Source organism: Entelurus aequoreus, linkage group LG08, assembly GCF_033978785.1.
Source record: "Entelurus aequoreus isolate RoL-2023_Sb linkage group LG08, RoL_Eaeq_v1.1, whole genome shotgun sequence".
NCBI lineage: Eukaryota > Metazoa > Chordata > Actinopteri > Syngnathiformes > Syngnathidae > Entelurus > Entelurus aequoreus.
In genome coordinates, this window is record NC_084738.1 from 80,620,762 (window position 1) to 80,633,261 (window position 12,500).

At 40.9% G+C, this 12,500-nt stretch overlaps 1 pseudogene; it reads right to left on the reverse strand.

Moving 5' to 3' along the window:
• LOC133656335 (membrane-associated phosphatidylinositol transfer protein 2-like) overlaps window positions 1–12,500 on the reverse strand; it is a 98,630-nt pseudogene that overhangs the window by 6,516 nt on the left and 79,614 nt on the right.

The window sequence follows — 12,500 nt, forward strand, 5'->3', positions numbered from 1 at the left end:
GCCTGGGGCTCTGATGACTGTCTGTCCCTCAGCTACAAACGTGGGAGGTGCAAGTTTGATCGTTTTGTTTTTCTGCTACAAATATGCCAGACTAGCATGATGTGGCTGTTAAAATGTAACGTTAGCATGTCGCTAACATAGCTATGCTAATGTTTGCTAACGTTTGTGTCCTTTGTTCCACCTGCCCTGCCCAATATCTCCCAGCACTTCAAAAAATAAAAAATAAAAATACATTTAAAAAGGCTTCGCTACACGTCTTAAAGTGCAGCTACATACGTGGCAGCTGAAAGTTTGATTTTTGTGTTTTTTTCCTGCAACAAATATGCTAGCCTAGCATGATGTGGCTGTTAAAATGTAACGTTAGCATGTCGCTAACATAGCTATGCTAATGTTTGCTAACGTTTGTGTCCTTTGTTCCACCTGCCCTGCCCAATATCTCCCAGCACTTCAAAAAATAAAAAATAAAAATACATTTAAAAAGGTTTCGCTACACGTCTTAAAGTGCAGCCGGGGGCAGCTACATACGTGGCAGCTGAAAGTTTGATTTTTGTGTTTTTTTCCTGCAACAAATATGCTAGCCTAGCATGATGTTGCTGTTAAAATGTAACGTTAGCATGTAGCTAAAGTAGCTACGCTAATGTTTGCCAACGTTTGTGTCCTTTGTTCCACCTGCCCCGCCCACAATCTCCCAGCACTTAAAAAAAAAAAAAAAAAGGCTTCGCTACAAGTCTTAAAATGCAGCCGGGGGCAGCTACAAACGTGGCAGCTGAATGTTTGATCTGTTTTTTTTTCCTGCAACAAATATGCCTAGCCTAGCATGATGTGGCTGTTAAAATGTAACGTTAGCACGTAGCTAACGTAGCTATGCTAATGTTTATCATGTGTGTCCTTTGTTCCACCTGCCCCGCCCACAATCTCCCAGCACTTTGAAAAAATATTTAGAAAAAAAAAAATACAATTTAAAAAAGGCTTCGCTACACGTCTGAAAACGCAGCCTGGGGCTCTGATGACTGTCTGTCCCTCAGCTACAAACGTGGGAGGTGCAAGTTTGATCGTTTTGTTTTTCTGCTACAAATATGCCAGCCTAGCATGATGTGGCTGTTAAAATGTAACGTTAGCATGTCGCTAACATAGCTATGCTAATGTTTGCTAACGTTTGTGTCCTTTGTTCCACCTGCCCTGCCCAATATCTCCCAGCACTTCAAAAAATAAAAAATAAAATTTTTTTTTAAAAAGGCTTCGCTACACGTCTTAAAGTGCAGCCGGGGGAAGCTACATACATGGCAGCTGAAAGTTTGATTTTTGTGTTTTTTTCCTGCAACAAATATGCTAGCCTAGCATGACGTGGCTGTTAAAATGTAACGTTAGCATGTAGCTAACGTAGCTATGCTAATGTTTGCCAACGTTTGTGCCCTTTGTTCCACCTGCCCCGCCCACAATCTCCCAGCACTTAAAAATAAATAAATAAAAGGCTTTGCTACACGTCTTAAAATGCAGCCGGTGGCAGCTGAAAGTTAGATTTTTTTTTTTTCCTGCAACAAATATGCTAGCCTAGCATGATGTTGCTGTTAAAATGTGTTAGCATGTTGCTAATGTCACGTTGACATATGATATCTATTATGTTGCACATTCAAGGATAGTGCTTCCTGGAGACAAGCTATCTCATTAGCATTAAAGCTACAGACACGCTAACGTAATTTTTTTTTTTGTAATTGGTGGAAAAAGAGCAAGAACCAGGAGGCACCAGAACTGACCTGACCACATCCACGGCTCCTGCTCGGACCTTGGGGTCGCTGCCCATGATGGACACGCTGGCGGCGAAAGACCCGTCGATGCTGAAGACCACAAACTCGGTTCCCCGTGGCACCACGGTAAGGTAGCTGTCTGCAGAGGTGTGGTCTCCCCTGTCCCGGGCAGGCGATACATGTCACGATGGTGATATCCAGGATTAGCACCAGGAGCGTACCTGACCACCATTTTGACGGGATACACCCCGACCCCCAGCCTCTTCCTGTCGGGCAGCACGTAGGAGACGCGGCCGCTGCTGTTGGTGACCCCCGTGTCGAAGTAGAGCCACTCCCCCGAGGGGGGCTGCGTCATGATGTGGACGTCCACCTGCGCACAAAACGCGGAGACGACATCACCGCCTCGACTCGCCGTCACGCCGCGGCGCCCTCTACCTTCTCTCCCGTCAGCGTGACCATGTCCAGCGGGCCGTACATGAAGCGACCCGTCACCGTCTGGGCGCCGTCTTCGGCGAACACGGCGTCGTTGACGCGGTGGTTGGCCGTCACGTTCTGCCACGAGGAAGGAGACAGGGGACAGGAAGGTTTTCAACCCGTATCGCCGATGAGTCAGATTAGAAAATTGGATCCCGAAGGGGTGATGAACAGCTGGGTAGCGCTAAGATAGCAGCAGCCCGCTTCCTCCCCTCTGTTGCAAGTCCTGTGCATTCTATGTCACTTGTTTATGTGTGCTATGGCTATTGTCAGAATAATTGTATAGAAGTTATTGCACAACTTTGTGTTCCATCGAGTTCAGGTCCCCTGCGAGAAGACAAAAGCTGTCTTTCATCTTATCAAGCAAAAGGCTTGTAAACCTCCACTGTGTGCGATGGGATGCAACATGGAGGTGTCGGTTTCTTTGATCTATTGACAGCCACAGGAAGACCTTGTCCTGACCCGAGATCTACAAAGCGGAGACCTGACTCAGCTCCAGGCACCTTTTCTTTGAACTGTTTATGACCGAGTGCAACAGCTGTTTACGACCCCCCTCCCTTTAGAAACAGCTGCAGCTATGTAATGAGAAAAGGCCCATATAAAAGAGGATGCGTGGAACCCTTTCTACAGAGCGTGGGATGACACTGTACGAGGGTACAGGTCGACGCACTCTCCTCATGAGCTAAATTGTATCCTGTCTCTGTTTAATTCCTTGCTTCTTGTCTCGTCTAATAGATGTCATCGGTGTTTGAACCTGACAGCTATTGAGGTTTCTTTTCCTGGCCTCAGCCTGGACCCCCCTTGGAGTCCAGCCTTAGACTGAATATGTTTTTGCCCCCGTAGACCCCACTCCCTCCCCTCTATTGCAAGTCCTGTGCATTCTATGTAACTTCTTTATGTGTGCTATGGCTATTGAGGTTTCTTTTCCTGGCCTCAGCCTGGACCCCCTCCTTGGGAGTCCAGCCTTAGACGGAATATTTTTTTGCCCCCGTAGATCCCACTCCCCCTCCCCTGTATTGCAAGTCCTGTGCATTCTATGAAACTTGTTTATGTGTGCTATGGCTATTGAGGTTTCTTTTCCGGGCCTCAGCCCGGACCCCCTCCCCGGGAGTCCAGCCTTAGACTGAATATTTGTTTGCCCCCGTAGATCCCACTCGCTCCCCTCTATTGCAAGTCCTGTGCATTCTATGTAACTTGTTTATGTGTGCTATGGCTATTGAGGTTTCTTTTTCTGGCCTCAGCCTGGAACCCCTCCCCGGGAGCAGAGCCTTAGACTGAATATTTTTTTGCCCCTGTAGATCCCACTCGCTCCCCTCTATTGCAAGTCCTGTGCATTCTATGTAACTTGTTTATGTGTGCTATGGCTATTGAGGTTTCTTTTCCTGGCCTCAGTCTGGACCCCATCCCCGGGAGTTCAGCCTTAGACTGAATATTTGTTTTACTTTAATACAGGTTTACAAAAGAAGGATGTCCGTTTTTTTCCACTTCTGATATTGGAGCCTTGAGTATTGGCTGATACTGATATCAAGTCAATACGATATCAGCATTAATCGTCCAGATTTGTATCATTTTGAAATGTGAAAGTTACAAAAAGTGCGATGAAATAAAATTAGTCAAACAGAACAATGATAGGAATAAAAAGTTGAATGATGCGGACACGTTTGTTACTGGATTATTTCTAATACGTCTTGGAGACTTCAAATGTGTAAGTAAAATGCAACTAAAAAAATTTGATACTTGTTTACATTGACAATATTACATATTACATGTGTCTAGCTCGTGCGCTTAGCTGTTGTGTAGCTGCTAGGTTTAGGCGATATGGCTAAAAACTGTATCGCGATCTAAGTGTTTTATATCGGTAGATATCGATAATTATTGATGTTTCTTTTTACCTAAGCAAAATTATGACCAGGAGAAAAAATATATAAGGAAAAATATATTAAATGTAAACATTGTAAAATAAAAATACAAAAACAAATACAAATACGAATAAAATAAAATAAAATAAAATAAAATAAAATAAAATAAAATAAAATAAAATAAAATAAAATAAAATAACCTTCCTCTGATTATAATCAAGGCGAAAAAGAAATTAAATGTCAACACAAGCATGGAAAACACTCTATGTAAGTGTAATACAAAATACAATTAATTAATTATAAACAATAATAAACTGCCATAATATATTAATAAATTTAAAAAAATAATAATTAAAAAATAAATAAATAAATATATATATATATATATATATATATATATATATATATATATATATATATATATATATATATATATATATATATATATATATATATATACACACATATATATAATGCTATACAATATAAAATAATACATAATATATAAGAATATGTTATTAATAAAAATGCTCTTAATAATATAATATTATTAATCCAAATACAATTTAAAATACTGAAAACAATGTAAACAATGTCAATCAAAGTAATGAAAAAAATAAAATGACAAAAACAATTACAAATAATAAAATCAATAATATAACGATAATAATATATCAATATATATAATGTATAATATTTTATATATTATATAATATGTATAATATATACAGTATAATAATAATAGTACACAATACATAAAAATATTATACGCTTAATTAATAATAATGCTCCTAATATTATATCAATGATAATATTAAAAATAAAATTAAAATAATCAAAATTGTAAAATGACATTGAACACTGAACAATAAACTCTTCGAATGAAGAAAAGCAATATTTTCCAAAGAAAATGGCGCTCTTACCCGGATCTTGACGTGCGTGCGCTTACGGAGCCACTTCTCTCTGGGTTTGGACGGCGTGAACTCCGACACTTCTTTGCCGTTCAGTTCCAGGATCCCGGAGTTCTCGTGCCTCATCACCTGTCGGAGCACGCCGTCGGTGGTCACGGCGGTCCATTTCTACAGACGACAAAGACCGGACCCACCTGTCGGAGCAGGAAGGAGACCACGTCTGTGGACTCCCAGTAGGAGGCGTGGAAGAGGTGTGGCAGAGCCACGGTGGGGAAGGCCGTCAGGGCGTCGGGGCAGTACAGGGCGTAGTCCATCCTCTTGCTGCCCCACCAGCGGGACGCGACTGAAGCGGCGAGGACAAAGACGGAAGGGTGTTAGGGAACGCCTCATTGAGTCCATCATGCAATTAAGCCACGTTTCCACCAGGAAGTACAGTTTGGTCAGGACGAAAGCAAAGGTACCACAGCACGTTAACTGTTAGCATATTTGCTCAACAACACCCGGTATCACAAACCATGATCTTTAGGTTAAACATAAAACAATAGCTAAAAAGCTAGTATAAGGAAGACTAGGTCCTATTGAGGAAGACTAGGTCCTATTGAGGAAGACTAGGTCCTACTAGGGAAAACTAGGTCCTACTAGGGAAGACTAGGTCCTACTGAGGAAGACTAGGTCCTATTGAGGAAGACTAGGTCCTATTGAGGAAGAATAGGTCCTACTAAGGAAGACTAGGTCCTACTGAGGAAGACTAGGTCTTACTGAGGAAGACTAGGTCCTATTGAGGAAGACTAGGTCCTACTAAGGAAGACTAGGTCCTACTGAGGAAGACTAGGTCCTATTGAGGAAGACTATGTCCTACTAAGGAAGACTAGGTCCTACTGAGGAAGACTAGCCCAGGGAGGAAGACTAACCGAGGGAGGAAGACTAGCCCAGGGAGGAAGACTAGGTCCTACTGAGGAAGATTAGGTCATATTGAGGAAGACTAGGTCCTACTGAGGAAGACTAGGTCCTACTGAGGAAGACTCGGTCCTACTGAGGAAGACTAGCCCAGGGAGGAAGACTAGCCGAGGGAAGAAGACCAGGTGCTACTGAGGAAGACTAGGTCCTATTGAGGAAGACTAGGTCATACTGAGGAAGACTAGGTCCTATGGAGGAAGACTAGGTCGCACTGAGGAAGACTAGGTCCTATTGACGAAGACTAGGTCCTACTGAGGAAGACTAGGCCCTATTGAGGAAGACTATGTCCTACTAAGGAAGACTAGGTCATATTGAGGAAGACTAGGTCCTACTGAGGAAGACTCGGTCCTACTGAGGAAGACTAGGTCCTACTGAGTAAGACTAGGTCCTACTGAGAAAGACTAGGTCCTACTGAGTAAGACTAGGTCCTACTGAAGAAGACTAGGTCCTACTGAGTAAGACTAGGTCCTATTGAGGAAGACTAGGTCCTACTGAGGAAGACTAGGTCCTATGGAGGAAGACTAGGTCCTATTGAGGAAGACTAGGTCCTACTGAGGAAGACTAGGTCCTATTAAGGAAGACTCGGTCCTACTGAGGAAGACTAGGTACTACTGAGTAAGACTAGGTCCTATTGAGGAAGAGTAAGACATACTGAGGAAGACTAGGTCCTATTGAGGAAAACTAAGTCCTATTGAGGAAAACTAGGCCCTATTGAGGAAGACTAAGTCCTACTGAGGAAGACTAGGTCCTACTGAGGAAGACTAGGTCCTATTGAGGAAGACTAGGTCCTACTGAGGAAGACTAGGTACTGTTGAGGAAGACTAAGTCCTACTGAGGAAGACTAGGTCCTACTGAGGAAGACTAGGTCCTATTGAGGAAGACTAGGTCCTACTGAGGAAGACTAGGTCCTATTAAGGAAGACTCGGTCCTACTGAGGAAGACTAGGTACTACTGAGTAAGACTAGGTCCTATTGAGGAAGAGTAAGACATACTGAGGAAGACTAGGTCCTATTGAGGAAAACTAGGTCCTATTGAGGAAAACTAGGCCCTATTGAGGAAGACTCGGTCCTACTGAGGAAGACTAGGTACTACTGAGTAAGACGAGGTCCTACTGAGGAAGACTAGGTCTTACTGAGGAAGACTAGGTCCTATTGAGGAAGACTAAGTCCTACTGAGGAAGACTAGGTCCTACTGAGGAAGACTAGGTCCTATTGAGGAAGACTCAGTCCTACTGAGGAAGACTAGGTACTACTGAGTAAGACTAGGTCCTATTGAGGAAGAGTAAGACATACTGAGGAAGATTAGGTCCTACTGAGGAAGACTAGGTCCTATTGAGGAAGACTCAGTCCTACTGAGGAAGACTAGGTACTACTGAGTAAGACTAGGTCCTATTGAGGAAGAGTAAGACATACTGAGGAAGACTAGGTCCTATTGAGGAAAACTAGGTCCTGCTGAGGGAGACTAGATCCTATTGAGGAAGACTAGGTCCTACTGAGGAAGACTAGGTCCTATTGAAGAAGACTAGGTCCTACTGAGGAAGACTAGGTCCTACTGAGGAGGACTAGGTCCTACTGAGGAAGACTAGGGGATGAGGAAGGAGTCCTAGTCCTCACACTACACTTCCCAGGGTACCTTGCTCTAAGTTCCTCAGCACCGCGGGGGATGGGGGTGCAGAGCTGATATCGGCCATGTCAGACGTGACCTCGCTGAGGTCAGAGGTCATCTGGGACTCTCTCGGGCACACCTGTCGGCTTTTCTTGGCCGACCGCAAGGACGGCGTCCGGCAGGCGAGTTTACCGTAGGGCAGGTGCGACAGCAGGCTGGGCCTCTTAGCTGGCTGGCGTGCTGGGTGGGGGGGGGGCGTTCGCACATGAGGACGGCGGCGAAGGAAGAGGCCAGGAGGCGGGGCTTACTGTTGGCGAGGTTGGAGGTGGCGTAAGAGTCGGCCAGACCCGACACCTGACTGGCCAGGCTGGCCTCGCTGGCCCTGCGGTGGCAGCGGATGTGAGGGACCCCCGGGGACGTGGAGGGCGGGCAGGGGGCGTCCACGGAGATGTGGGCGTCTGCTGCGGAGAGAGGAGAGAGGCGTCCTCAGAGTGAGCGCTTAAAGCAGCGGGGCCACACTTTTTACACCAAGGGCCACACACTGACAAAATAAAGCATGCAGGGGCCATTTTTGTATTTTTCACTTTCAAAACCAATACAATATCAATCCATTTTCTACCGCTTGTCCCTTTTGAGGTTGTGGGGTGTGCTGGTATATATATATATATATATATATATATATATATATATATATATATATATATATATATATATTCAAGTTTGGCCCCGGGGACCCAAAAGGGTCTCAGTCATACAAAAATACGTCACGTTATTATTTTTTATTTCACAGTAATTCTCGAGACCAGGTCTGTCGATATAAAGTTTTATTATTTTAAATGTTGTATGCCTTTTTTGTCAAAACCCGAAAAATGTTCAATGCAAAAACAGAAAATAGGCAATATTTTATCCCCAAAAATGTAAAAGTGTAATATTTGATGTCAAGTAATTGGAGCTTTAAAGAGGTCAATAATTCATAACATTGTTTTTAATTCATTATTATTTTTTTCAGCAATGAGTTTAAAAAAAAAAAAAATCCCAGTAAAATTATTGCGGATCCAAAAGGGCCCAAAAAAGTCATACATTCTTTTATTTATAAAGTGTTAAAAATAAGTCATATATATATATATATATATATATATATATATATATATATATATATATATATATATATATATATATATATATATATATATATATATATATATATATATATATATATATATATATATATATATATATATATATATATATATATATATATACATATATATACATACATATATATATATATATATATATATATATATATATATATATATATATATATATATATATATATATATATATATATATATATATATATATACATATATTTACATATACATATATAGACATATATATATATATATATACATATACATATATACTTATACATATATATACAGGTATATATACATATATATATAGACATATATATACATACATATATACATATATATATAGACATATATATATATACATATATACATATATATACAGGTATATATATACATATATAGACATATATATATATATACATATACATACATATATACAGGTATATATACATATATATATACAGGTATATATACATATATATATAAATATATATATATAAATATATATATATACACATATATATACGTATACATATATATATACATACATGTATATACATACACATATATATATACATATACATACAGTATATATACATACATATATATATACACATACATATATATATATATATATATATATATATATATATATATATATAAATCGTTTTTCTTTTTTTTTTTTAACTTTCAAAACTTAAGTCTCTTGAGCAAATTCAGATTCGTCCGTCAACTAAATTTTTTTTAAATAATTGTAACTTTTTGTTTTGTTTGTTACGCCATTTTTTGTCAAAAAACAACAACATTTTTTATATGGCAAACACACAAAACAGGCAATAAATTCCCCCCAAAAATAATTCAAAAATAGAATATTTGATGTGAAGTAATTGGATATTTAAATAAATTAATAATAATTGAAAACAACATTGATTTTGATTCCTTTTTTTCTTTTTTTGAGCAAGGCCATTAAAAATAAAGTCCCACTAAAATTCTTGGAAACCAAAAGGGCCCCAATTTATAAAAGTGCTAAAATTATTTTAATTAAAAAATTTTTTTTTTTTACTTTCAAAACTTAAGTCTCTTGATCAAATTCAGATTAATCCACCGACTACATGTTTTTATAGTTTTTAAAAAATGTTTGTTTATTTTACGCCGTTTTTTATGAAAAAAAACAATTTTTTTATGAAAAAAAACTAAATTTTTTATATGTCAAACACAAAAAACCCAATAATTTCCCCCCAAAATATTTAAAAATAGAATATTTGATGTGAAGTCATTGGATCTTTAAATAGGTCAATAATAACTTATAACAACATGGATTTTGATTCATTATTGTTTTTTGAGCAATGACACTTAAAAAAAGTCCCACTAAAATTCTTGGGGATCCAAAAGGGCCCCAACTTATAAAGTGTTAAAAATAAGTCATATATATATATATATATATATATATATATATATATATGTATATATATATATATATATATATATATATATATATATATATATATATATATATATATATATATATATATATATATATATATATATATATATATATATATATATATATATATAGTATACATATATATGTATATATATATTTTTTTTTTGTATTTTTTTTTTTTTAACTTTCAAAACTTAAGTCTCTTGAGCAAATTCAGTTTTTATAAAAGTTTTTTATACTTTTTAAATTTTTTGTTGGTTTTGCGCCCTTTTTAAATAACTCATAATTTTTCAGATCAAGACTTCAGATCCATTATAATACGTTATAATTTTTTTAAATGTTTTTAAATCTCTTTATCAACTTGTATGGCAATATTATAAATTATATAATAACATTTAAACATTCAAACTTCCATATATAATAATCATTTATTTCTATACAATTAAATATTATTTTTTTCAGATCAAGACTTCAGCTCCATTATAATACTTTATAACTTTTTTTTATCGGTTTTTGGGGGTTTTATGTCCTTTTTGTCAACGCAAACTTATTTTTTTTATATGGAAAACACACAAAATATGCAATATTTTCCCCACAAATATTTGAAGCAATTGAATGTGTCAATAATTCATAACAACATTGATTTGGATTCATTATTAGTGTCAATATTTTGTCATGACATTTCACCTCTTTTTATTCCACTTTTGAAGTGTTTTTTTTGCAAAAGAATTTTCAGAATATTCCCCCGGGCCTTACTTTGGACAGGCCTGGTTTAAAGAGTCCAAACACTCACTTTCGGCGTGGTGCTGCGAGGACGGCCAGTTGAGGACCGGCACGGGGATGGAGGTCTCGTTCACGCCGCTCTCCTGCCCGCGATGCGAAGCTCCGCCCCCCGCCGGCGTCTCCATCAGCAGCTGGGGGTTGCTCTGCACGGTCTCCACTAGACGGGTGGAAAGAGCCAACACGTTATTTCATCGCCCGCCTATTCAGTCCCTGAAAGTCCCCACCGCCCGTGTACTCGCCCAGGAGAGCGGAGAGTCCGTCCCCCAGGGGGAAGCGCTGATAGCGGGGGACGCTGAAGGGAGGCAGCAGGTGGAAGCGCTTGTCCAGGAGGGGCTCCAGGCGGGAGGCGGACGGGTCGGCCGGGTGGAACAGGTTGTAGACCTGCTGGCAGGCCGGGCGCAGCGCCGTCACTGATGGGAAACACACCGCAGTTACACTCCCTGCCAGCAGGGGGCAGTACTCTCCACCACCACCGTCCATTTTGGAACCGGGAAAAAAAAAAAAGTAATATAATATGTGGCCGCATCAAGGACCCTCAAGTAAAGTTAGGTGTCACTAGGGGGAGACTTAACTCCCAGAAGATGGAGTTTTTTTTGGTGTCCCTTGTTTGCCTGTCGGCGTTTGGGCTGACTGGCGAGCTGGCGCCGGCTGGTCTCCATGGTCCTGTTGCCGCGTGGTTGTCGGCCATTTTGATTTGATCGGGTGGTGCTGGTTGTAGCCGTTGTTTCTGCTGCTGTTCGTTTGTGGTGCGTGCGCCCGTGGCTGCTGGGTCCGGTGCGGTGGCCGATGTTGTGGTTTGTGGCAGTGCTTGCGCGTGGTGGCTGTCACGTCTGGGGTAGTGACATTGTGTGTCAGCATGTCTGTGATCTCTTTCTTTTCTTTCTTCCAGGGCAGTTGCTGGATGTTGCATCTCCTTCGTTGGAGTCCCTGCAGGCAGTCTGGGGCGGTCCCTGTCGTGTTGCTGTTGGGGCGGTCTTCCCGTCCGACTGCGGGGAGTCTCTGGGACCCTCAAGGCGGAACGCCCCGCCTTGAGGGTCGGCCATTTTGATTTGGTGGTTGTCGGCCATTTGGATTTGATCGGGTGGTGCTGGTTGCAGCCGTTGTTTCTGCTGTCGTTCGTTTGTGGTGCGTGCGCTCGTGGCTGCTGGGTCCGGTGCGGAGGGGTGGCCGATGTTGTGGTTTGTGGCAGTGCTTGCGCATGGTGGCTATCGCGTCTGGGGTAGTGACATTGTGTGTCAGCGTGTCTGTGATCTCTTTCTTTTCTTTTTTTCTTCTTCTTCCTCCACTCGGGCAGTTGCTGGATGTTCCATCTCCTTCGATTGGATCCCTGCAGGTGGGGTGGGTGGTTCCCGTGACCGTGTGCTGGTCGGTCCTGCGGCGGCCGACATGGGTGGGGCAGCCTGTGCCAGTCCCCGTCGTGCTCTCCTGAGTGGGGTTGGTCTCATGGGGCGGTATTCCCATCCGACTGCGGAGAGTCTCTAGGACCCTCGGGGCAGGGTGTCCCGCCTTTCTGCCCGCGTGGGGTGCAGTCTATCGCTGGCTTGGGGGCTGGCTGTCTCCTGCTT